Below are 25,632 nucleotides of genomic sequence, written 5' to 3'. Positions count from 1 at the left end.
ATCATGAGGTACTCATCTTATTTATTTCTATTTTTATTTGTCATCGAGTCAATTCAGACTCATAGTGACCCCGCAGGACAAGGCAGAACTGCCCCATAGGGTTTGCAAGGCTGTAATCTTTATGAAAGCAGACTGCCACATCTTTCTCCCATGGAGAGGCTGGTGGGTTCCAACTGCCAACCTCTGGGTTAGCAGCCAAATAATTAACCACTGTGCCACCAGGGCTCCTTCCAAGCAGCATATGGAAGAAAGTCTTAAATATCCTGAGAGTAGGACAGACCATAAGGACTGAAGGAATTCAGCAGAGAGCCTTCTGAAGGAATCAGCAAAGCCTTCCTGGAGCAACTGGGCTTGAATCGCACGCTGAAGGGTGAGAAGACAAAGCAGAAAGGCACTTAGCAATCAGGGTCCCCCCTTGCACTGTAGCATTCAAGGTCCTCCATGTTCTGGCTCTAGCTTGCCTTTGGCTTTATTTCCCTCTCTGCCCCTTTGCATACCACCCCAGGCAAACTGGACGGCCTGCAGCTTCCACTCTTTCCAGCCTTCATGTTGTCTCTTTGCTCAAAAGGCCCTTCTCCACGTTTCTGAGTGTTGGGCTCCTCCTTGGATGGTGCAAACAGTTAATGTACTTGGCTGCTAATCAAAAGGTTAGAGGTTCAAGTCTACCCAGAGGCAACCTGGGAGAAAGGTCTGGTGATCCACTTCCAAATATCAGCCATTGAAAACCCCATGGTGCACAGTTCCGCTCTGACACACATGGGTTCGCCATGAGTTAGAATTGATGCCAACTGCCTTTTATTTAAAATCCATCTTTTTTAAAATTATTATATATTTTTTTTCTTGTGCTTTAGGTGAAAGTTTACAGCACAATTTCTCATACAAAAATTTATAGACATATTGTTTTATGACACTAGGTGCAATCCCCACGACACTACAGCACACTCCCCGTTTCCACCCTGGATTCCCTGTGTCCACTCAACCAGTTCCTGTCCCTTCTTGCCTTCTCATCCTGCCTCCAAACAGGAGCCACCCATTTGGTCTCGTGTATCTGCCTGAACTAATAAGCACAGTCCTCACATGTATTATTCCTTGTTTTATAGTCCTGTCTAATCTTTGTCTGAAGACTGGGCTTTGGGAGTGGTATCAGCTCTGGGTTAACAGAGCATCCTGGGGCCAAAGTTTTGGGGATTCCTTCAGGTTTTGTCAGACAATTCAGTCTGGTCTTTTTATGTGAATTTGAGTTCTGCACTATACTTTTCTCTTGCTGCGTCCAGGACTCTCTGTTCTGGTCCCTGTCAGGTCAGTGACTGGTGGTAGCCAGGCACCATCTAGTTCTTCTGGTCTCAGACTGGTACAGTCTCTGGGTTCTGTGGTCCTTTAATCTCTTGGTCTAGTATTTTCCTTGTGTCTTTGGTTTTCTTCATTCTCCTTTCTTCCAGGTAGGATGGGACCAGTTGATACATCTCAGATGGCCACTCACAAGCTTTTAAGACCCCAGACATCACTCACCAAAGTGGGATCCAGAACATTTTATTAATAAACTTTGTTATGTCAAATGACCTGGATGTCTCCCAAAGCTATGGTCCCCAGGCCCCAGCCCCAGCTACTCTGTCCATCAAAGTGTTTGGATGTGTCCAGGAAACTTCTTAGCTTTTGCTTTGGTTCAATGGTGCTGACTTCCCCTGTATTGTGTGTTGTCCTTCCCTTCACTGAAGTTGATCCTTATCTACTATCTACTTAGTGAATTCCCCTCCTTCTCCCTCCCTACCCTCGTAACCATCAAAGAATGCTTTTTTCTGTGTTTAAACCTTTTCTTGAGTTCTTGTAATAGTGGTCTCATACAATATTTGTCCTTTTGTGACTAATTTCACTCAGCATAATGTCCTCCAGATTCATCCATGTTGTGAGATGTTTTGTGGATTATCACTGGTCTTCATCATTGCATAGTATTCCACTGTGTGTATGCACCATAATTAATCTATTCATCTGTTGATGGGCACCTACGTTGTTTCCATCTTTTTGCTATTGTGAACAATGCTGCCATGAACACGGGTGTGCATATGTCTATTCGTGTGATGGCTCTTATTTTTCTAGGATACATTCCAAGGAGTGGGATTGCTGAATTGTATGGTACTTCTATTTCTAGCTTTTTAAGGAAGCTTCAAATCATCTTCCGAAGTGGTTGTACTATTTTTACATTCCCACCAGCAATGCATAAGGATTCCAATCTCTCCACAACCTCTCCAACATTTAGTTTGTGTTTTTTGGATTAGTGCCAGCCTTGTTGGAGTGAGATGGAATCTCGTTGTAAATTTGATTTGCATTTCTCTAGTGGCTAATGATCCTGAGCATTTCCTCATGTGTCTGTTAGTTGCCTGAATATCTTCTCTGGTGAAGTGTTCATATTCGTTGCCCACTTTTTAATTGGATTATTTGTCTTTTTGTTGTTGAGGTTTTGCAGTATCATGTAGATTTTAGAGATTAGACCCTTATTGGATATGTCATAGCCAAAAATTTTTTCCAAGTCTGTAGGTTCTCTTTTTACTCTTTTGGTGAAGTCTTTTTTTTTTCTATTGTACTTGAGATGAAGATTTACAGAAAACTAGTTTCTCATTAAACAGTTAGTACACATATTCTTTTATAACACTGGTTAACAATGCCACGACATGCCAGTACTCTCCCTTCTTGAACTTGGGTTCCCTATTACCAGTTTTCCTGTCCCTTCCTGCCTTCTAGTCCTTGCCCCAGGTTTGTTGTGCCCCTTTAGCTTCATTTTGTTTTATGGGTCTGTCTAATCTTTGGCTGAAGGGTGAACCTCAGGAGTGAATTCATTACTGAGCTAAAAGGGTGTCCGGGGGCCATACTCAGGATTTCTCCAGTCACTGTCAGGCCAGTAATTCTGGTCTTTTTCTGTGAGTTAGAATTTGTTCTACATTTTTCTCCAGCTCTGTCTGGGACCCACTATTGTGATCCATGTCAGAGTAGTCAGTGGTGGTAGCCAGGTACCATCTAGCTATAATGGACTCAGTTTGTGAGGGCCACAGTAGATGTGGTCCACTAGTCCTTTGGACTAATCTTTCCCTTGTATGTTAAGTTTTCTTCATTCTTCCTTGCTCACAATGGGTTGAGACGAGTGGAGTATCTTAGATGGTTGCTCACAGGCGTTTAAGACCCCAGACGCTACTCTTGGCGTAGTCTTTTGATGAGCACAAGTATTTGATTTTTAGGAACTCCCAGTTGTCTAGTTTCTTTTCTGGCATTTGTGCATTGTAAGTTATAGTTTATATACTATTTATATCCTTTTTATTAGGGCTCCTAGCATAATCCCTATTTTTTCTTCCATGATCTCTATCGTTTTAGATTTTATATTTAGGTCTTTGACCCATTTTGAGTTAGTTTTTGTGCACGGTATGAGGTATGGGTCCTGTTTCATTTTTTTGCAGATGGATATCCAGTTATGCTAGCCCCACTTGTTAAAGAGACTGTCTTTTCCCCATTCAACAGACTTTGGGCCTTTGTCAAGTATCAGCTGCTCATAGGTGGATGAATTTATGTCTGGATTCTCAATTCTGTTCCACTGGTCTATGTATCTGTTGTTGTATCAGTACCAGGCTGTTTTGACTACCGTGGCAGTACAATAGGTTCTAAAATTAGGTAGTATGAGGCCTCCCACTTTGTTCTTCTTCGGTAATGCTTGACTTATCCAGGGCCTCTTTCCTTTCCATATGAAGTTGGTGGTTTGTTTCTCCATCTTATTAAAAAAAAAAAAAAATGCCATTGGAATTTGGATCAGGATTGTGTTTTATCTGTAGATTGCTCTGGGTAGAACTGATATTTTCACAATGTTGAGTCTGCCCACCCATGAGCATGGTATGTAAGTCTCTTTTGGTTTCCTGCAGTAGCGTTTTGTAGTTTTCTTTGTATAGGTCTTTTACATCTCTAGTTGGATTTATTCCTAAATGCTTTATTTTCTTGGGGGCTATTGTAGATGGTATTAATTTGGTAATTTCCTTTTCTAAGTTCTCTTTTTTGGTGTAGAGGAATCCAACTGATTCTTATATCCTGATACTTTGCTGAAATGTTCTATTAGTTCCAGTAGTCTTCCTGTGGAGGTATTCATTTTAAATATGAGAAAACAAACTCAGAGAGACTGCATAAATTGCCCAAGGTCATAAAGCTGGTAAATAATTAAACCAGGACTCAAGTACTGGTTTAATTCTAAAGTCCATGCTCTTTCTTATATACACCCTGAAAACTACCCCAAATTATTTCCCCCAAAAAATCCACAAAGTTGCCAATGGTTTAAAGATTCCATTTGGGTATACTTATATCCAATAGCCACTTCATAATACTTTCAGCTTCACATACAACTCTCAACCATAATATGCAATAAGTATTAAGAAAAAAATCCCTGTAGTACTAATAATTATAAGATGTTTAACCTCATTAGTATTTTTGTTGTTAGCTGCTCTCAAGTTAGCACACAACTCATGGCGACCCCATGTACAACAGGACTGGCCTGCTGTGATCCACAGGATTTTCACTGGCTAATTTTTCAGAAGCAGATCACCAGGCTTTTCTTCCTAGTCTACCTTAGTCTGGAAGCTCCGCCAAAACCTGTTCAGCATTATAACAACACACAGATCTCTACTGACAGATGGGTAGTGGCTGCACATAAGGTGCATTTATCAGGAATTAAACCAATTTTCCTGCATGGAAGGTGAGAATTCTACCAGTGAACCACCAATGCCCCCTCAGTAACTAGGGAAATAACAATGAGATATATCACTCATTGTCTTGGTCATTTAGTGCTGCTATAACAGGAATACCACAAGTGGGTGGCTTTAACAAAGAGAAGTTTATTCTCTCACAGTCTAGTAGGCTACAAGTCCAAATTCAGGGTGTCAGATCCAGGGGAAGGCTTTCTCTGTCGGCCCTGGAGAAAGGTCCTTGTCATCAGATTTCCCTTGGTGCAGGAGCATCTCAGCGCAGCAGGAACCTCAGGTCCAAAGGACGTGCTCTCTCCCGGCACTGCTTTCTTGGTGGTATGAGGCCCCCATGTCTCTCTGCTTGCTTCTCTCCTTTATCTCAAAAGAGATTGACTTAAGACACTATCTAATCTAGTAGATCTCATCAATATAACTGCTGCTAATCCATCTTATTACATCATAGCAACAGGATTTACAACACAGACAAGTCACGTTAGATGACAAAATGGTAGACAATCATACAAGAGAATCATGACCTAGCCAAGTTGACAGATATTTTGGGGGGACACAGTTCAATCCATGACACTCATCAAACTGACAAATTAAAATGTCTAACAACAGATAATGCTGGCAAGGGTGTAGAACAATGAGAAGGTAGGCATGAAATGGGTACTATTTTTGAAGATAATTTGATACATCTAGCAAAGCTGAAGCTACACATACGTTTTGATCCGACAATTTCATTCACAGGTAGGTGCCCTGGGGAATCACTCACATATGTGTACAAGGAGAACTGTAAAAGGACATTAATAGCAGCCTTGTTTATTAACTACAAAAACTGAAACAATTCTGTTCTACCTCTTAGTTCGGTGAGTAGTGCCTGGGGTCTTATATCTTGCTAGTAGCCACCCAAGATACAACAGTCAGTCTCTATCAACCTGGAACAGCAGAAGAAAGAGACCTAGAAACTAGAGAGAGAAATGGACGATAGGTCTATTTGCCTTCATGAATTACTACCTCCTTTGCCATGAGAGGAAGCCCTGGTGGTGTAGTGGTTAAATGCTACGGCTGTTAACCAAAAGGTCGGCAGTTCAAATCTGCCAGGTGCTCCTTGGAAACTCTATGGGGCAGTTCTACTCTGTCCTATAGGGTCGCTATGAGTCGGAATTGACTCGACAGCAGTGGGTTTGGTTTTTTTGGTTTTGCCACGAGAGGAAACCCTGGTTGCGTAGTGGTTAAGAGCTATGGCTGCACTAGATAACTAAGACAGGGGTGCACACGTAATACCTGCCCTGCTTCAGCAACTTGCTGGCCATGGGGACCAGTGCCTGCTAGCAAAGCTGACCCTGCTGTCTCTTCTCTATGTGAGTAAAGTGTTGTTCCACACACTGCCTGTGTATGATCCATGTCTTTTGTTGGCAACTTCGAACCCCGGCTCAACAATAAGAATTAAAGAACAGAGAGAGACATCGTGGCTTCAGGAGACATCTAGGTCAATTGGCATAACACAGTTTATTAAAAAAAAGTTCTGCATCCCACTTTGGAGAGTGGTGTCTGGAGTCTTAAAAGCTTTTGAGAGGCCATCTAAGATGCATCAATTGGTCCCAACCCACTTGGGGCAAAGGAGAATGAAGAACACAAAAGACACAAGGGAAATATTAGCCCAACAGGCAAAAGGGCCACATAAATCAGAGACTCCATCAGCCTGAGACCAGAAGAACTAGATGGTGCCTAGCTACCATCAGTGATTACCCTGACAGCGAACATAACAGAAAGGCCCTGACAGAGCAGAAGAAAAGTAAGGAGCAAAACTCAAATTCACGTAAAAAGACCAGACTTAATGGTCTGACTGAGACTGGAGGAACCCCCGAAGCCATGGCCCCTAGACACACTGTTAACCCGGAACTAAAATCATTCCCCAAAGCCACTCTTCAGACCAAGATTAGATTGGACTATAAAACATAAAATAATACTCATAAAGACTGTACTTCTTAGTTCAATCAGATACGTTAGACCAAGTGCATGGCTCCTGTCCAGAAGCAGGATGAGAAAGCAGGAGTGACAGGAACTGGTTGAATGGACACAAGAAACCGAGGGTGGAAAGGCGGAGAGTGCTGTCACATTACAGGGATTGCAACTAATGCCACGTAACAATATGTGCATAAATTTTTGTATGAGAGATTAACTTGAGCTGTAAACTTTCACCTAAAGCACAATAAATAAAAAATTAAAAAAAAAATAACTATGGCTGCGAATAAAAGGTCAGCAGTTTGAATCTACCAGCCACTCCTTGGAAACCCTATGGAAGCAGTTCTACTCTTTCCTATAGGGTTGCTATGAGTCAGAATCAACCCAGTGGCAACAGGTTTGGTTTTTCTTTTTGGTTGCCGTGAGACCAGAAGAAATGGGTTGGTGCAGGTCTACCATTACTGAACATTTTGATCAAGGACTCAAAAGATGGATCCTGATCAAAAGGAGGAAAAATATAGAACCCCCAGCAGCACAGACGTGGACCTCCAGACCCTACCCTACACTGCCCCCTGGCCCCACCCTGTTGGCACCAGTATGTGCTGCAAATGACACACCCCCCACCACTCCCCCTCCACTGGACCTGCCATGCTGAGTGACCGGCCCTTCCCACCTGGGCAAGGCAGTGTGAAATATCACGCCCACAGATGAGCAAAGAACACCCAGCCCGCCTGCCCAGATATAACCAAATAAAACAAAAAAAGCAGGACAAAACAAACACATCTACAATCAATAAACAAAGAAAATAACACTGAATGTCCCGAAGACAGTGGATAACATCAAAACATATTAAAAAACAGGACAGAATGGCTCCAGTAAATGTTCAAAATAAAACATCAGATGACCTTCTGGTAGAAAAAAAGGCACTGGAGCTACCTGATAGGGAATTCAAAAGTAATAGTCAGAACTCTCCAAGAAATGAAGGAAAATGCAGAAAAAAATGGAGAAAAAATAGACAAAATCATGGAAAAGAGGTAAGACAATGGAAGAATTCAGGAAAATAATACAGGAACAAAATGTCAAAATAAAACAACTAAAAATTATACAAAAACAGCAAACAGAAATCCAAAAGATTAAACAATAAGATTTCAGAAATGGACAGTGTCATAGAGGGTTTAAGAAGCAAGTTTGAAACAATGGAAGACAGGATCAGCAAAACTGAAGACAAATCCTTGGATACCACTTTGAGGAAAAATCAGAGAAAAGAATGAAGAAAAATGAAAAAACCCTGAGAACCATGTGGGATACAATCAAAAGCAAAAATCTGCGAGTGATCAGAGTTCCAGAAGAGGGGGAGAAAATGGAAAACACGGAGAGAAACACTGAAGAACTGCTGACAGAAAACTTTCCTCATGTCATGAAAGATGAAAAGCTGACCATCCAAGAAGCTTAACAAACCCTATATAGGATAGACCCCGAAAGAAAATCATCAAAGCATATCATAATCACACTCGCTAAAACCAAAGACAAAGTAAGGGGTACAGAGAGTGAAACTTTATGGTAGCGAAACAAGATGGGTAAAGATAGTGAGAATTGAAATGTGAAGAACATAACTAAAGGCACTGATCGAGCTTTACAATTAGAAATTGTTGAACAGGTATATGTTTTGTTGTGTATATTTTCACCAATTGTTTTTTTAAAGACTATTTTATAAAATGAAAGAAAAATTGAAACTAAATGCCTATCAAAAAGAGAAATTATGGCATACTCAGAATGGAATATTATTACAAACAGTAAAAATGAATAGACTACAACTGTTGTTGTTACATGCCATTGAGTCAGTTCCAACTCATAGTGAACCTATGCACAACAGAATGAAACGCTGCCCCGTCCTGCGCCATCCTTGCAATCATTATCGTTGAGCTCATTGTTGCAGCCACTGTGTCAGTCCACCTCGTTGAGAGTCTTCCTCTTTTCCGCTGACCCTGTACTCTGCCAAGCGTGATGTCCTTCTCCAGGGACTGATCCACCCTGACAACATGGCCAAAATATGTAAGATGCAGTCTTGCCATCCTTGCTTCTAAGGAGCATTCTGGTTGTACTTCTTCCATGGCAGATTTGTTCATTCTTTTGGCAGTCCATAGTATATTCAATATTCTTTGCCAACACCCCAATTCAAAGGTGTCAATTCTTCCTCAGTCTTCCTTATTCATTGTCCAGCTTTCACATGCATATGATGTGACTGAAAATACCATGGCTTGGGTCAGGCGCACCTTAGTATTCAAGGTGACATCTTTGCTCTTCAACACTTTAAAGAGGTCCTTTGCAGCAGATTTACCCAATGCAATGTATTGCTTGACTTCTTGACTGCTGCTTCCATGGCTGTTGATCGTGGATCCAAGTAAAATGAAATCCTTGACAACATCAATCTTTTCTCCGTTTATCATGATGTTGCTCATTGGTCCAGTTGTGAGGATTTTTGTTTTCTTTATGTTGAGGTGCAATCCATACTGAAGGCTGTGGTCTTTGATCTTCATTAGTAAGTGCTTCAAGTTCTTTTCACTTTCAGCAAGCAAGGTTGTGTCATCTGCATAACACAGGTTGTTAATGAGTTTTTCGCCAGTCCTGATGCCCTGTTCTTCTTCATATAGTCCAGCTTCTTGGCTTATTTGCTCAGCATACAGAATGAATGGGTATGGTGAAAGGATACAACCCTGATGCACACCTTTCCTGACCTGAAACCACTCAGTATCCCCTTGTTCTGTCCAAACAAGTGCCTCTTGATCTACGTACAGGTTGCTCATGAGCACAATTAAGTGTTCCGAATTCCCATCTCTTGCGATGTCACCCATAATTCGTTATGATCCACACAGTCGAATGCCTTTGCACAGTCAATCAAACACAGGTAAACATTCTTCTGGTATTCTCTGCTTTCAGCCAGGATCCATCTGACATCAGCAATGATATCCCTGGTTCCATGTCCTCTTCTGAAACCAGCCTGAATTTCTGGCAGTTTCCTGTCGATATACTGCTGCAGCCATTTTTGAATGATCTTCAGCAAAATTTTGTTTGCATGTGATATTACTGATATTGATCTATGATTTCCACATTCGGTTGGATCACCTTTCTTGGGAATAGGCATAAATATGGATCTCTTCCAGTCGGTTGGCCAGGAAGCTGTCTTCCATATTTCTTGGCATAGACGAGTGAGTACCTCCAGCACTGCATCCATTTGCTGAAACATCTCAATTGATGTTCCGTCAATTCCTGGAGCCTTGTTTTGTGACGATGCCTTCAGAGCAGCTTGGACTTCTTCCTTCAGTACCTACCACTGGTTCCTGATGATATGCTACCTCTTGAAATGGTTGAACATCAACTAATTCCTTTTGGTATAATAACTCTGTGTATTCCTTCCATCTTCTTTTGATGCTTCCTGCTTCGTTTAATATTTTTCCCATAGAATCCTTTACCATTGCAACTCGAGGCTTGAATTTTTTCTTCAGTTCTTTCAGCTTGAGAAATGCCAAGCGTGTTCTTCCCTTTTGGTTTTCTATCTCCAGCTCTTTGCACATGTCATTATAATACTTCACTTTGTCTTCTCGAGAGGCCCTTTGAAACCTCCTGTTCAGTTCTTTTACTTCATCATTTTTTCCTTTTGCTTTAGCTGCTCAGCATTCAAGGGCAAGTTTCAGAGTCTCCTCTGACATCCATCTTGGCCTTTTCTTTCTTTCCTGTCTTTTCAATGATCTCTCGCTTTCTTCATGTATGATGGCCTTGATGTCATTCCGCAACTCGTCTGGTCTTCGGTCACTAGTGTTCAATACGTGAAATCTATTCTTCAGGTGGTCTCTAAATTCAGGTGGGATATACTCAAGGTCATATTTTGGCTCTCGTGGACTTGCTCTGACTTTGTTCAGTTTCAGCTTGAACTTGCATTTGAGCAATTGATGGTCTGTTCCACAGTTGGTCCCTGGCCTTGTTCTGACTGATGATATTGAACTTTTTCCATCGTCTCTTTCTACAGATGTAGTCAGTTCGACTCCTGTGTGTTCCATCTGCTGAGGTCCATGTGTATAGTCACCAGTTATGTTGGCGAAAGAAGGTATTTGCAATGAAGAAGTCATTGGTCTTAGAAGAACCAGATGGTGCCTGGCTACAACCGATGACTGCCCTGACAGGGAGCACAACAGAGAACCCCTGAGGGAGCAGGAGAACAGTGGGATGCAGACCCCAAATTCTCATAAAAAGACCAGACTTAATGGTCTGAGACTGGAAGGACCCCAGTGGTCATAGCCCCCAGACCTTCTGTTGGCCCAGGACAGGAACCATTTCCGAAGCCAACGCTTCAGGCATGGATTGGACTGGACAATGGGTTGGAATGGGATGCTGGTGAGGAGTGAGCTTCTTGGATCAGGTGGACACTTGAGACTATGTTGGCATCTCCTGCCTGGAGGGGAGATGAGAGGGTAAAGGGAGTGAGAAGCTGACGAAATGGACACGAAAAGAGAGAGTGGAGGGAGAGAGTGCGCTGTTTCATTAAGGGGAGAGTAATTGGGAGTATGTAGCAAGGTGTATATAAGTTTTTGTGTGAGAGACTGACTTGATTTGTAAACTTTCACTTAAAGCACAATAAAAATTATAAATAAAAAAAAAGAAGTTGTTGGTCTTGCAAAATTCTATCATTCCATCTCTCACATTGTTTCTATCACCAAGGCCATATTTTCCAACTACTGATCCTTCTTTGTTTCCACCTTTCACATTCCAATCACTAGTAATTATCAATGCATCCTGATTGCATGTTCAATCAATTTTAGACTACAGCAGTTGATAAAAATCTATTTCTTCATCTTTGGCCTTAGTGGTTGGTACGTAAATTTGAATAATAGTCGTATTAACTGGTCTTCCTTGTAGGCGTATGGATATTATCCTATCACTGACTGTCAGTTTTTCGTACTGTGGGAGCTTCCATGTTGCTGTGATGCTGGAAGCTATGCCACTGATATTCAGATATCAGCAGGGTCATCCATGGAGGACAGGTTACAGCTGAGCTTCCAGACTAAGACAGACTAGGAAGAAGGACCCGGCAGTCTACTTCTGAAAAGCATTAGCCAGTGAAAACCTTATGAATAGCAGTGGAACAGTGTCTGGTATAGTGCCGGAAGATGAGCCCCCTAAGGCTGGAAGGCACTCAAAAGATGACTGGGGAAGAGCTGCCTCCTCAAAGTAGAGTCGATCTTAATGGCTTGAATAGAGTAAAGCTTTTGGGACCTTCATTCGCTGATGTGGCACGACTCAAAATGAGAAGAAACAGCTGCAAACATCCATTAATAATCAGAACCTGGAATGTACGAAGTATGAATCCAGGAAAATGTGAAATTGTCAAAAATTAAATGGAATGCATAAGCACTGATATCCTAGGCATTAGTGAGCTGAAATGGACTGGCATTGGCCATTCTGAATCGGACAATCATATAGTCTACTATGCTGGGAATGACAACTTGAAGAGGAGTGGTGTTGCATTCATCATAAAAAAAAAAAAAAAAATTCAAGATCTATCCTGAAGTACAATGCTGTCAGTGATAGGATAATATCCATATGCCTACAAGAAAGTCCAGTTAATATGAGGCCTAGAACTATACACATCAAAATGAATGAAACTCAAAATTACTGAGTGAAAAAAAAGAAGTTACAGAAGGCGTACACTATAATTTATACACAGTCTAAAAACATAATTTCCGTTATGTTTAAAAGGAGATAATTAATTGTTATCTTTGAGGCAGAGGAAGGATTATGCAATTAGGGAGAGGTACAGAGAAGTCTCATTTATACTGGTTACATTTTATATCTTAAGCAATGTGTTAAGCATATGGATGTTGGCTATCCATATTCTATTCTTTATGCTTTTTAGGATATCTGAAATACATAAAAATAAGCCACGCTAATTTGGCCTGGAAAATATCTCTGAATTTCAGATAGCTTATAAAAATATTTTACTTGGTTCGAGAGAATATAAAGCACAAAATATAGGGAAAGCAAAGACTTAAACTGTTTTAATAAATAAAAATAATTTGTAACTGTAATTATCATACCATTTATAATTAAATGAGTGGCTCTAAAGGACCTCAAAATGTATTTTTCCCCCTAAAATAGCTTGAGGATTCCCTTTAAAATCTTATTTAATGGTTAATGAACTTAACAAATATTTCTAAAATTCTAATATTAGCTACTACACTTTTTCTTGATAAATCTTCTTTATAATACTCCCCAGAAAGCATGATCCTATAATCTATAGAAGAATAGCAGCTGAAAAGACGTCTATGATATTACAATTTAAAATACATAAAAGTACTTAGTAAAGAATGTCTCTGAAGAAAAGGATATTATAAAAGCCTTCTGTATTTTAGAACCAATTTTAAGAGGTTTGTTAAAATCATGACCACTCTTCCTCATTTCACTCACCCCGTTATAGATTAAATTGTGTTACCCAAAAATATGTAGTGAAATTTTGGCCCCTATACCTGCAGATGAAGTCCTGGTGGAGTAGTGGTTAACAGGTGTGGGCAGTAACCAAAAGGCCCAGCAGTTCAAATCCATCAGCCACTCCTTGGAAACTATATGTCCTATAGGGTCACTATGAGTCAGAGTCGACTCGATAGCAATGAACTTGTTTTTTTTTTTTTTTTCTTTTTAAGTACCTGTGGATAGGGAGCCCTGGTGGCTCAGTGTTTAGGTGCTTTGCTATTAACAGAGAAGGTCAGTGATTGAACTTGCCAGCCACTCCCAGGAGAAAGATGTGGCAGTTTGCGTCCGTGAAGATTTACAGCCTTGGAAACCCTAGGGGGCAGTTCTACCCTGTCCTATAGGGTCGCTATGAGTTTGAGTCAACTCTATGGCAGTGGATTTGGGTATATCTGTGGATGTAATCTAATATAATTACCTTATATCTAATGCAAAACATAATATAATCACCTTCTAATGTAACATAATCTAATAATACATAAACAACAAAAAACAATTTTTTGTTTATATATATATATATATATAAAATAAATCAACCAACTGAGGTCATACCAGCGTATGGTGGATCCTAAACCTAAACTCTCCTGAGTGATGTAAACAGCAGCATACAGAAGTACACGGGCGCACAGAGGAAGACAGAGGTCATGTGATGATCATCTACAAGCCAAGAAACCAAGGAACACCTGGGGCTACCCAAGAGGAAGGAACTGACACAGCAGAGACCCTGATTTGGACTTTAAGCTTTCAGAACTGTGAGAAAATTAATTTATGTCCTTTAAAGTCACCCACTTTCACAGCAGCACTATGTAAGTAAGACACTCTGCCAAAAAAAAAAAAAAAAAATCCCCCCAAAACACACACACATATATAAAAATGGAAGCTATGCAATGCAGTCCAAGTCCCCAAAGAGCTGGACGGATCTAATTTAAATAACAACTCCACCTCTCAGCCACAACTGTGTTACATGTAAAATCATGGTAACTCCTCAGAAAGCTATTCTATGAATTTAACAAAACAACGTACGTTAAATAATACAGCACCTAGCACACAGTAGAATCTCAATAAATACTAGCTGCTTTTCTGATTCTTATTCCACTTGGGATAAAACAGGTTTGGGGTAAAGGTGGTTTATACAGGCAGCAGATAAAGATAACAGACCCTCAACTACAATCAGATGAATCATACATGGTTCAACCTATCAGGCCAGCAGGCTGGTACACGTGTGCCTTATGAAACCATTTTATAACGGGGGACTTTTTTTTCCCCCACTTAATAAAAAGCTTATAGTCAAAATTTTAGACTTAAAACTCCAACTTTATGTTAATATATCATTTTGGTCAACAATGTATTGTCATTTTCCTCCAAAATTTGTTTTAATTTAGCAAATATCAGAAGAAAACTATTATTTAATTTCCCTTTAAGGGTGGTGGGAAATACAACTTGTTAGTTTAGGGAGAAAGATATACTAAATAGACAGGTAAAAAGCTAATATTACAGATTATAAAACTTGACATATCCCAAGAAGGTCTGACTTACTTAAAAAGAAGAATGAGTCTATTCAAGTTTAAAAGACATTCCTCAAATGAAGGGACACAGAAACCAAAAACAATAAACTTTGTTGTTAGTTGTTGCTGTCGAGTCTGCTCTAGAGATAAGTTAATAAAAAATATTCAAGGACATAAAAGAATAAGCTTTGACTAAGTGAAATCACAGACCATGTTCTTAACTACAAAAGCTCAAAATTATAAAGAGATCAATTTTCCTTAATCTATAAAAAAAAAAAATCCTAGTGAAAATACAAGAGCTCTTTGGGGAGCATGACAACAAAATATTTCTGAAATCCATCTGGAAGAATACACATGTAAGCTTAGTAAAGTCTTAAGACAGCACAAAAAAAATACAGATTGGTGGTGACATCCATTATTAACACACATTATAAAGCAATAACTTATACATTAATAAGCTTGTAGCCCTGGTGGCACAGTGGTTAAAGCGATCGACTGCCAACCAAAAGGTTGGTGGTTCGAAACCACCAGCGGCTCGGTGGGAGAAATATGTGGCAGTCTCCTTCTGTAAAGATTTAGTCTTGGAAACCCTATGGGGTTGCTATTATTCAGAATTGACCTGACAGCAATTTTTAAAATCATTTTCATATTTTCATAAAATCTAAAAACAAAAATTTTAAAAGAAAATCAAGCCATAGCAATTCAAACTGTGATACTGGAGCAGGATTAGACAGGCAACTCAGAGAGACATAAAACAGAAAATTCAGAATCAGACTCAAGTTTATACGAGAATTTAGTATAAGATAACGGTGGTATTTCAATACAGTGGAGGAAAAGAATTTAAAAAAAAAATTTTTTTTTTTTTATTGGGAAAAGTGTCTAATCATTTGGTAAAAAGTAATGTGGCATTCTTACCTCACTCCTTGGGCCAAAGTAAACTGCACATGGACCAGATGCTTAAACTTAACTGTAACACCATGGAGAAGTAGTAGAAAATGGGTACTTACTTTTGTAATCTTAAGGTAGGAAAAGCCTTTCTAAACAAAAATCAGCAACTATCAAGGAAAAGGTTAGTAAGTATAACCACATAAAAATGTAAAAAACAAAAAATAATATCCTCATAAAAACATGAGTAAAGGTAATTAATAGGCAATGCACTAAATTTAAAGTTTTGTATAATATTCAATGTATGTACTATATTGTACAACAGTCAAGCAAGTTGTTACCAGTGGGGAAGACTAGATGAAGGGTATACTGGGGTCTCTCTGTATTATTTCTTACAACTGCATGTGACTCTATAATTATCTCAAAATGATACATTCTTTTAAAAATCTCCATTTTGAAAACCTGAATGAAATAAAGGATGTAGGCAATAATCTTAAATGGTTGCTAAAACCATTAGATAAAAGATTGATGGGGAACTGCAGAGTGGATACCTCAGGGGCTGACAACACCTGGCCCAATTAATCAATCTTAACATCACTACAAGACATACAAACAGACATTACATGCCTCCATCCTGGTGGCGTAGTGGTTGAAAGTTCGGCTGCTAACCAAAACGTTCGCGGTTAAAATCCAACAGGTACTCCTTGGAAACCCTATAGGGCAGTTCTACTCTGTACTATAGGGACGCTGTGTGTCGGAATTGACCCAACGGCAATGGGTTTGGTTTTTGGTTTGCTGTGTGGCTGTAAGAGGTGCATAGCACCATCAATAAAGAATTCCTAATTTAGGGACTCTGGAAAGATGGCAGTATAAACAAATCGTTATTCTGACCCCTCCCCATAAATGCACCAAAAAACACAAGAAAATGGTGCTCATTCTTGACAGACTCCGAATTGGAAATCAGAGGACTGCAGAGGGAAACTGCAGACAGACAAGAATCAATGAGTCAATGGGGAGTCACAAAACAGTAGGAAAATCGCTTCTCCAACTGCCCCTGCCCCTTCCCCCAACCACATGAGCCACAGGCTGCTGTGGACTGGGAAAGCGACCCCAGCAAAAGAGCATACTTCCATAACCACCACATCCCCTGCCTGTGCAAAGAGACAAGAGTCCACACTTCTTCACTAACATCAAGAAGGCAGACCTCCCTGGGAATGAATTCAGAGTATGACAGCCCCTCCCTCACCCAGTAACTGTTGGCTGCCAGGCTGCTGCAAATTGCTACAGAAGGCCCCCTGCAGGTGAGCCTGCTCCTACAGCCAGCATTCTGCCTGCCTACAGAAATCAACAGGACAGAACCTGGTGAAGGTCAGTTCAGGTCTCTCTGCCCCTTCTTCCAGTCAACACTGAGGAATGCTGGCTGAGACTGACGTGTTTTAGGAAGTGGGCACCTTGAGTGGAGCCTGTACTCACAGCCAACATACTACCAATGGGGCTCTGAAAGCAACAACACAGACCTCCCTGGGGGTCCATTAGGAGCATTCCAGCCCCTTCTCACCTGGTACCTGTTAGGTGCTGAATTTACACAAACTCCTCAGAAGGTTCCCTGCAGTGGAGCTAGGAGGTGGGTCATTTAACCCTTTGATTACCATTGGCCTAAAGAGTATGTCAGATACTTTTTATGCCCCTGGATCTCAGAGGTAAGAGATTATTCAGGTTCTAATGCATTTAGTGTCCAGGTGAGTCTCTTTGAAATATGTGAAGATCAGCTTCCTGGAGTTGAAGCCTCATCGTTGTGTAGGCTGAACATTCTATTAGGTGATGCTTCCTGGATGTCTTAGTTTTGTAAACTTCTGCCTTTTTTTCCCTTTATTCCAGTGAGATAAGGCTTGCAAGCATAATTATGGCTTTCCTATATGATAATTAGGGAACTCTAATGGGTTCATTTTGGTTTGCCTATGTCATATTTGGAAAACCAAGTTTCCCTATGTACACATGTAAAAAGTTGAATTGGCAAATGTTGTCTGATTTTTACATGCATTTATAACAACAACAAAAAAAGGGAGATACTACTTGTCATGGATTGAATTGTGTCCCCCCAAAAATATGTGTCAACTTGGTTAGGCTACTGTCTTAGTTATCTAGTACTGCTGTAACAGAAGTACCACAAGTGGATGGCTTTAACAAACAGCAATGTAGTGTCTCACAGTTTAGGAGGCTAGAAGTACGAATTCAGGGAACCAGCTCCAAGGGAAGGCTTTCTCTCTCTCTCTCTCAGCTCTGGGGAAAGGTCCTTGTCATCAATCTTCCCCTAGGAATCTCTCAGTACAGGGACCCCAGGTCCAAAGGACCTGCTCTGATCCTGGCTCTTCTTTCTAGGTGGTAGGAGGTCCTTCTCCTCATTCTTCTCTTTTATATCTCAAAAAAGACTTACTCATGACATAACCTAATCCTGTAGATTGTGTCCTGCCTCATTAACATGACTGCCTCTAATCCTGCTTCATTAACACAGAGCTTAGAATTTACAACACATAAGATAATTATATCAGATCACAAAATGGAGGTCAAATACACAATATTGGGAACCACTGCCCAGCCAAGTTGACATATATTTTGGGGAGACACAATTCAATCCATAGCATTACACCCTTTGGTCCCCAAAAATTCATATCCTTGCCACATGTAAAACACATTTACCCCACCACAGCATCCCCAAGTCATAAATCAACTCCAAGTACAAATTCCATCCTGGGGCAAAATTCCTCTTCATCTGTGAAATCTAGAATATAAGTTATCTGCTTCCAAAGTACAACTGGAGCAGGCACAAGGTAGACATTTCCATTATAAATGGGAGAAAATGGAGGGAAAGAAGGGATAATAGGCACCGAGCAAGTCCAAAACCCAGGAGAACACATTCATTAGCTCTCAAGGCTCGAAAATAATCTCTGTCCTCTGATACCATCCAGGCAATGGCCCTGCCCTCGAGGGTCTGGGTGTTGGTCATGCTCCCTGGACTCTGGGTAGAGGGCCCTTGGTTCTGGGCTTCAGCTCCACCTTCCAGGCCCACTGGAACAGTAACTCTGTGTCCTCAGCTTTGGGCGGCCCCATTCTCCTAGTTCACGTGAGCAGCGACCCTACCCCCTTGACCCCAGCAGGCCTTGTTCTTCTGCCCCTTGGGCATGGTAGCCCTGCCCCCTCAGCTTTGAGCAACAGATCCAGCCCCATCTCTCTGGCACTCATGAATGGTAGCCCCACACTCCAGAACTGAACTAATGAAGATCTGACTCTTTGAAACGCAGGCCATGACCCCACTCTTTGAGGCCCCCAGAGATTGTGGCCCCACCCTCTGAGACTGAGGCAGCTCTGCTTCCCATGTTCTTTGTCTTTTCAGCTTCTGTTTCCTGGTTCCTCAGCCTCTCGCCCCCTTGGGCCAGTTAGGCTGGCCTGGCCTTTGTCCTGCTCAGTCAAATGCTATAAAGCTCTTTAGTTCTACCAATAAGTGCCCAGAAACACCCTACTCTACCAGTAAGCATCGGCATGAAGTCACTCAGCTCTCTCGCTCCATGGGTCAGTAAGCCTAGCTCCACTGGTAAGTGACCAGAGGCACCCCATTCCACCAGGAGGCCTCCTGCCCAAAGGTACTCAGCTCTCTCACTCCATGGGTCGGCTCCTGTGCCATCTCTCACCAGTCTCCTGGTTCTGCTTCCACCATTTCCCTGCCACTGTTTCTTATCATCTGTACCGTCTCCGGTGTTATAGCTATCCTCATTTCCTTCTGAACCCTCACCAGAATTGTCTTTGATGTCCATAATTCCACCAACAGTCTCTTCAAGGCAATCTAGGCTTGCCTAATCATTACTCAATTCCAAAACTACTTCCACAGTGTAGGTATCTGTTAGAGCAGCACCCTGCTCTCCATCTGTGAAATGTAGAATAGAAGTGAAGCCATGATTCCTAGTATTGAGTGACTGTCCTCCATTTTATGATCTGATGTAAGGGGGGTTTCCGTGCTGTGTTGCCTGCATCACCTTTTATCTTATAAGAGATAAAAGGAGAGAGAAGCGAGCAGAGAGGGGGGACCTCCTACCACCAATAAAGAAGAGCCAGGAGTGGAACTTGTCCTTTGGACCCAGGGTCCCTGTGCTGAGAACCTCCTAGACCTAGGTGAAGACTGATTCCAAGACACATGGATATCTCCAACGGGCACTGAACCCACAGATGTTGAAAGGAGACAAGGACCTTCCCCAAGAGCTGACACAAAGAAAAGGTCTTCACTTGGAGCTGGCACCCTGACTCTGGATTTTAAAACTGTGAGAGAATAAATTTGTTTGTTAAACCCATTCATTTGTGGTATTTTTGTTATAGTAGCACTAGATAACTAAAAAAACTAAAGACAGTATTAAAGCTGCTTACATACAACCAAATACCTCATGTAATTTGATTTGGAGGTTTAGACTCATGGTTTTATCCCAGTGAACTGGCCTAATATCATGGTTAGTGTTTCTGTTCTAACACCTAGGAGGCTATCAGTCAAGTCCAGAATATATAAAATTCTACTGGTTAAATGATATGGAATCATCAATAAACAAATAGCATGAAAATTAAAGGAAAGAAGGTTATAAATTAAAAGAGATATATCAACTTCTTAGGTTTACACCTTGTATGGATCCTGATTTGCATAAACCAACTGTAAAAAAAAGTTTCTCTGGTCATAACTTAGAAAAACGAGCATGAAGAGGGTATTAAAATGATATTAGAAATTAATGTTAATTCCATTTATACGATATTATGGTTAAGTTTTAAGTCATTATGTTGGAAGACTGATGTATACGTGACTGAGGAAAAACAATTATGGGAGTATAGATGAACAAAGATAAAACATTGTTATTTGTTGAAACTGGATGTATACTGGGTTCATTATACCATTTTACTTTCCAATATGCTTTAACTTTTTCATTAAAAAAATTTTTAAAACATGATAATAAATACACAAAGATGTACATTCAAGAAAGATTTCTTCCTTGATGTTTCTAATAGCAAAAGTAAGAAACCATCTAAATGTCCACTGATGAAGATCAGTTAAGCAAATTATGTCATACCATAAAATCCCTTGCATCCTTTAAAGGGTAATGTAGATCTATAAATACTAATTGAAAGATGGCTATGACACTGCAGTGAAATTAGTTCCTTTATGTGGCCTTTTACCTTGGTTCTTTGGAAAAACAGCTTGAGAGATTTTTCTCCTGTGCCCTGAGGAATTGCCTTTACTCTAATTTTCTACCCAGAGGTTGTTACTTTTGTCCAGGTTGACTGACATTTCCTGAGTAAGCTGTAAGCAACTTGATGGTCTGATACATATGTCTGGCCCTGGGCTGCAGCCTGCCCCATGATTCATCTGTTTTACACACCTTGCAGGGATTGGTCAATATATGATAGACTATGCAAATGAAATGACTATAGACCACGCACATGAAGTGACTATGGTCCACCAAAGGAACTGGCCAGTTTGTGGCCCTGTGGGGAGGGCCATGTCTGGAAATTGACAAAGAGCTTGCTCATATAAGCAGCTAACCCCACAGAGGTTTCAAAAGGAAGATGAAAAAGAGAAAAAGCCAAGAGAGGCAAGAAGAGAGAAAAAGCAGAGAAAGAGGAGGTGTAGAACTTCCTAAAAAAGTTGTAACACAGATCAAAGGCTGTAACACTGAAGACAGAAGAGACAAGGAAGGGGCCCTGTGGCAGAGCCAGCAGCCACAGGTCTAGAAGGGGTCCTGAGGCAGAGAGGGTGGTGATGGCAGAAACCTGCTACTAGGAATGCAGCTAACAGGGAGCTGAACAAAGCTGCTAAGCTGCTAACACTGGCTACGAGCTAAGCCACTTAGCAGTGGAAAGGCCAACAGCAGGGAGGCCTGCACAGCTAAGAGGAGGTGCGCAGGGCCAAGAGACCTGTTCTGATGGTGCCAAGACGGGACATGCATAGCAGAGAGAAGGGCCTGCTTGACTGCACAGCTAAGAGAAGCTAAGAGAGCTGTCCTGTACAGAAAGAAGGGAGGGGTGTGCTCTCCACTTCAGTGTAAGAGTTGGTAAAATGGTTGGAGACTGAAGGTATGTCTGACCTCCACCTCATAGGAATCAGCTTTAAGCTGATCCTAATTCTTATCCCTAAGGAATCTAGACAAGTTCTGATGCTAGTACTATTGCAACACAGACATATTAGTGAATGAAAAACAAGTTAGACAATCACGGGTATATAACATCTCATTTCTGTAATGTACGTACTTTATGTGTGAACACAGAGAACTGTCCAGAAAAATGTTTACCAAAATGTTGATAATGGCTGTGTCTGAATGGTAGAAATTCAAGAAATTGTACTTGTTCTATATATTTTTCTAATTGTTTGAAGTTTTCATAATGATTGTGTGTTTCTAAATTAAGCTATTGCCCTACATAGTTATGATATATGCACTTGTTTTTATTTCTTTATCTTTTTTTTTGTAACAGTACTTTACATAAAGGTTTACAGAGGAAACAAGTTTCGCACTAAACAATTAATCCACATATTGTTTTGTGACACTGGTCACCAACCCTACGACATGTCAACACTCTCCCTTCTTGACCTTGAGTTCCCTATTACCAGCTTTCCTGACCGCTCTTGCCTTTGGCTGAAGGGTGAACGTAGGAGTGACTTCATTACTGAGCTGAAAAGGTGTCCAGAGGGATATATGCACTTTTCTGATGTGTACATTATGTATCAATAAAAACTTATTTTAAAACTAAGCTGTCTGCATTTCTTTTAAGACAAAAAAGAGATAACAGAACAAAAGCAAACAGTATTTATCAGAATTTATCAAATACTGTAAAGCACAAGGAGGGGGTACAAAATTATTTATACGCTTGGTATGTACTGAGAGACACTAGTCAAAAATTATTTAGCAGTTGAGGAACCAGGAGCAGGCGTCATCCCCAGAATGAGTCTAAACTTGTCTAAGAGTGCACAAAGGCCTTCCACACTCTGCCCCTCCCTGCCTCTCTGTTGATACTTGTTACCAACACAACCATCTTTCACGACCACTCCATCACTCCACCAGCAAAGACGGCTCAGAGCTCCTACACACACCATACTGTTTCCAAGCTGCTTCCCACCCCTGCCTTTTCTCCAAATCCCCTTTTGCCCCTTACCCTCTCTGCCAACCCCATAGGTATCCTTCTAGACTCAGCCCAAAGGTCATCTTTTCCAAGACTCCTTCGAGGAAAGCTCCTCTCCCACAGCCTAAGCTAAAGGCCCTGCTGTCTGCCCACAGTACCTGGTCAAATCATATTGAAGTCATCTGTTTAAGACATCTAGCCTCCAAGCCCCTTGAGGGCAAGAATGTGGGTGGTCAGTTGGTCAGTTGATTTATTTATTTATTTTTAAAAGGCCCTTGTAATGAAGAAGGCCGAAGACACAAGGAAAATGAGTCCAAAGGACTAATGGACCATACGAACCACAGCCTCCACCAGCTTGAGCCCAGAATAGATGCTGCCCCGCTATAACCACCAACCACTCTGTTAGAGGTCATAATAGAGGGTCGCAGAGAGAGTGGGAGAAAAATGTACAAAAATTTAAATTCATAAAAAAGGACCAGATTACTGGTCTGACAGAGGCTGGAGAAACCCCTGAGACTATGGCCCCCCACACCCTGCTAACTCAGAACTGAAGCCACTCCCAAAGTCCACCTTTCAGTCAAAGATTAGACAGGCCTATAAAACAAATAATAACACACATGAGGAACATGCTTCTTAGTTCAATCAAGTATGCAAAACCAAATGGGCAACACCTGCCCAAAAGCAAAGACAAGAAGGTATAAACAGACAGGAAAACTGGACAAATGGCCATGGGGAACCTGGGGTGGAAAGGGGGAGAGTGCTGACACATTGTAGGGATTGCAACCAGTGTCACAAAACAATTTGTGTATAAATTTTTTATTGAGAAACTAATTTGTCCTGTAAATTTTCACCTAAAACACAATAAAATAAAATAAAGAATAAATGAATTAACTATTTCACTTTTAAAAACTAGGGGAAAAGAACAAAGCAACAGTGGGTAGGAGAGAGACGCTGATGAAGAGTGAGCTAATTATATCAGGTGGACACTTGAGACTGTGCTGGCATCTCCCGTCTGGAGGGGGGATGGAAGGATAGAGAGAGTTGGAAGCTGGCATAATTGTCAGGAAAGGAGAGACTGGAAGGGCTGACTCATTAGGGGGAGAGCAAGTGGGAGTACGGAGTAAGGTGTATATAAACATATATGTGACAGTTTGACTTGATTTGTAAACGTTCACTTGAACCTCAATAAAAGTTAATAAAAAAAAAAAAGAACAAAAACTAAAAGTAAGCAGAAGGAATAAAAACAGAAATTAATGAGTTAGAAAACAGTAAAACTAAAAAAAAAAAAAAAAGGCCCTTATCTACTTATCCCAGTCACTGTTCCCATGGAACACTGATAGTGCCAAGGTCTCCCAGACCCTAGGCCAGGGGATACAGGATTTGGGGCTACTTTAGCACTTTTTATTTAATTGTGGTAAAATATATATAGCAAAACATTTGCCATTTTAACCATTTTTAATGTACAATTCAGTGGCATCAATTATGTCCACCACGTTCTGCAACCATCACCACTATCTGTTTCCAAAATCTTTTATTGCCCTTAACAGAATCTCAGTGCCCCTTATGCAATAACACCCCCTTTTCCCTTTTGGTTAGCAGCCGAGCTCTTAACCACTACGTCACCAGGGCTCAAAAGAAGGCATACTGAATATAAATTCCATTTTTCTCGAATCACAGTCATCTGAGAAAATATTAACCCTTGCACAGTGTTTGAATCCACTAGCCGCTCCACGGGAAAAAGAAGTGGCAGTCTGCTTCTTTAAGATTAAACCAAAACCCATTGCAGTCAAGTCGATTCTGACTCACAACGACCCCTGGAGACCCTATAGGACAGTTCTACTCTGTCCCATGGGGCCGCTATGAGTTAGAATTACGTGATGCTGTTGTTGCGGTGGCGTAGTGGTTAAATGCTAGGGCTGCTAACCAAGAGGTCAGCAGTTCAAATCCGCCAGGTGCTCCTTGGAAACTCTATGGGGCAGTTCTCTGTTCTACAGGGTTGCTATGCGTGGGAGTTGGCTCAATGGCAGCGGGTCTGGTTTGGTTTTTTTTGATTGTTGTTGTTAGGTTCCATCAAGTCAGTTCTGATTCATAGAGACCCTATACACAGCAGAACAAAACACTATCCAGTCCTGCACCACCCTCACAATCATTATGCTTGAGCCCACTGTTGCAGCCACTGTATCAATCCATCTCGTTGAAGGTCTTCTTCTTTTTTGCTGACCCTCCACTCTACCAAGTATGATATCCTTCTCCAAGTACTGGTCCCTCCTGATAATACATCCGAAGTATGTGAGACGAAGTCTTGCCATTCTCGCTTCTAATGAGCATTCTGGCTGTACTTCTTCCAAGTCAGATTTGTTCGTTCTTCTGGCAGTCCATGGTATATTCAATATTCTTTGCCAGCATCATAATTCAAAAGTATCAAGTCTTCTTAGGTCTTCTTTATTCATCATCCAGCTTTCACATGCATACGAGGCAACTGAAAACACCATGGCTTGATTAGGCACACTTTAGGCCTTAAAGTGACATCTTTGCTTTTTAACACTTCAAAGGCATCTTTTGCATCAGATTTGCCCAATGCAATGCGTCATTTCTTTACTGCCGCTTTCATGGGCATTGATTGTGGATCCAAGTAAAATGAAATCCCTGACAACGTCAATCTTTTCTCTGTTTATCATGATGCTGCTCATTGGTCCAGTTGTGAGGATTTTTGTTTTCTTTTTTTTTATGTTGAAGTATAATCCATACTGAAGGTTGTGGTTTTTGATCTTCATCAATAATTGCTTCAAGTCCTCTTCACTTTCAACAAGTAAGGTTGTGTCATCTGCATATCGCAGGTTAATGAGTCTTCCTCCAATCCTGATGCCCTGTTCTTCTTCATACACTCCAGCTTCTTGGATTAT

At 41.0% G+C, this 25,632-nt stretch overlaps 1 protein-coding gene across 7 annotated transcripts in view; it reads right to left on the bottom strand.

Moving 5' to 3' along the window:
* Positions 1-25,632, bottom strand: part of C6H2orf76 (chromosome 6 C2orf76 homolog) — a 114,187-nt gene that overhangs the window by 70,009 nt on the left and 18,546 nt on the right. The window lies entirely within an intron of this gene.

The sequence above is a fragment of the Elephas maximus genome, chromosome 6 (genome assembly GCF_024166365.1).
Source record: "Elephas maximus indicus isolate mEleMax1 chromosome 6, mEleMax1 primary haplotype, whole genome shotgun sequence".
Taxonomy (NCBI): domain Eukaryota; kingdom Metazoa; phylum Chordata; class Mammalia; order Proboscidea; family Elephantidae; genus Elephas; species Elephas maximus.
The sequence above is the reverse complement of the archived record's forward strand: the minus strand, read 5'-3'. Positions and strand labels throughout refer to the sequence as shown.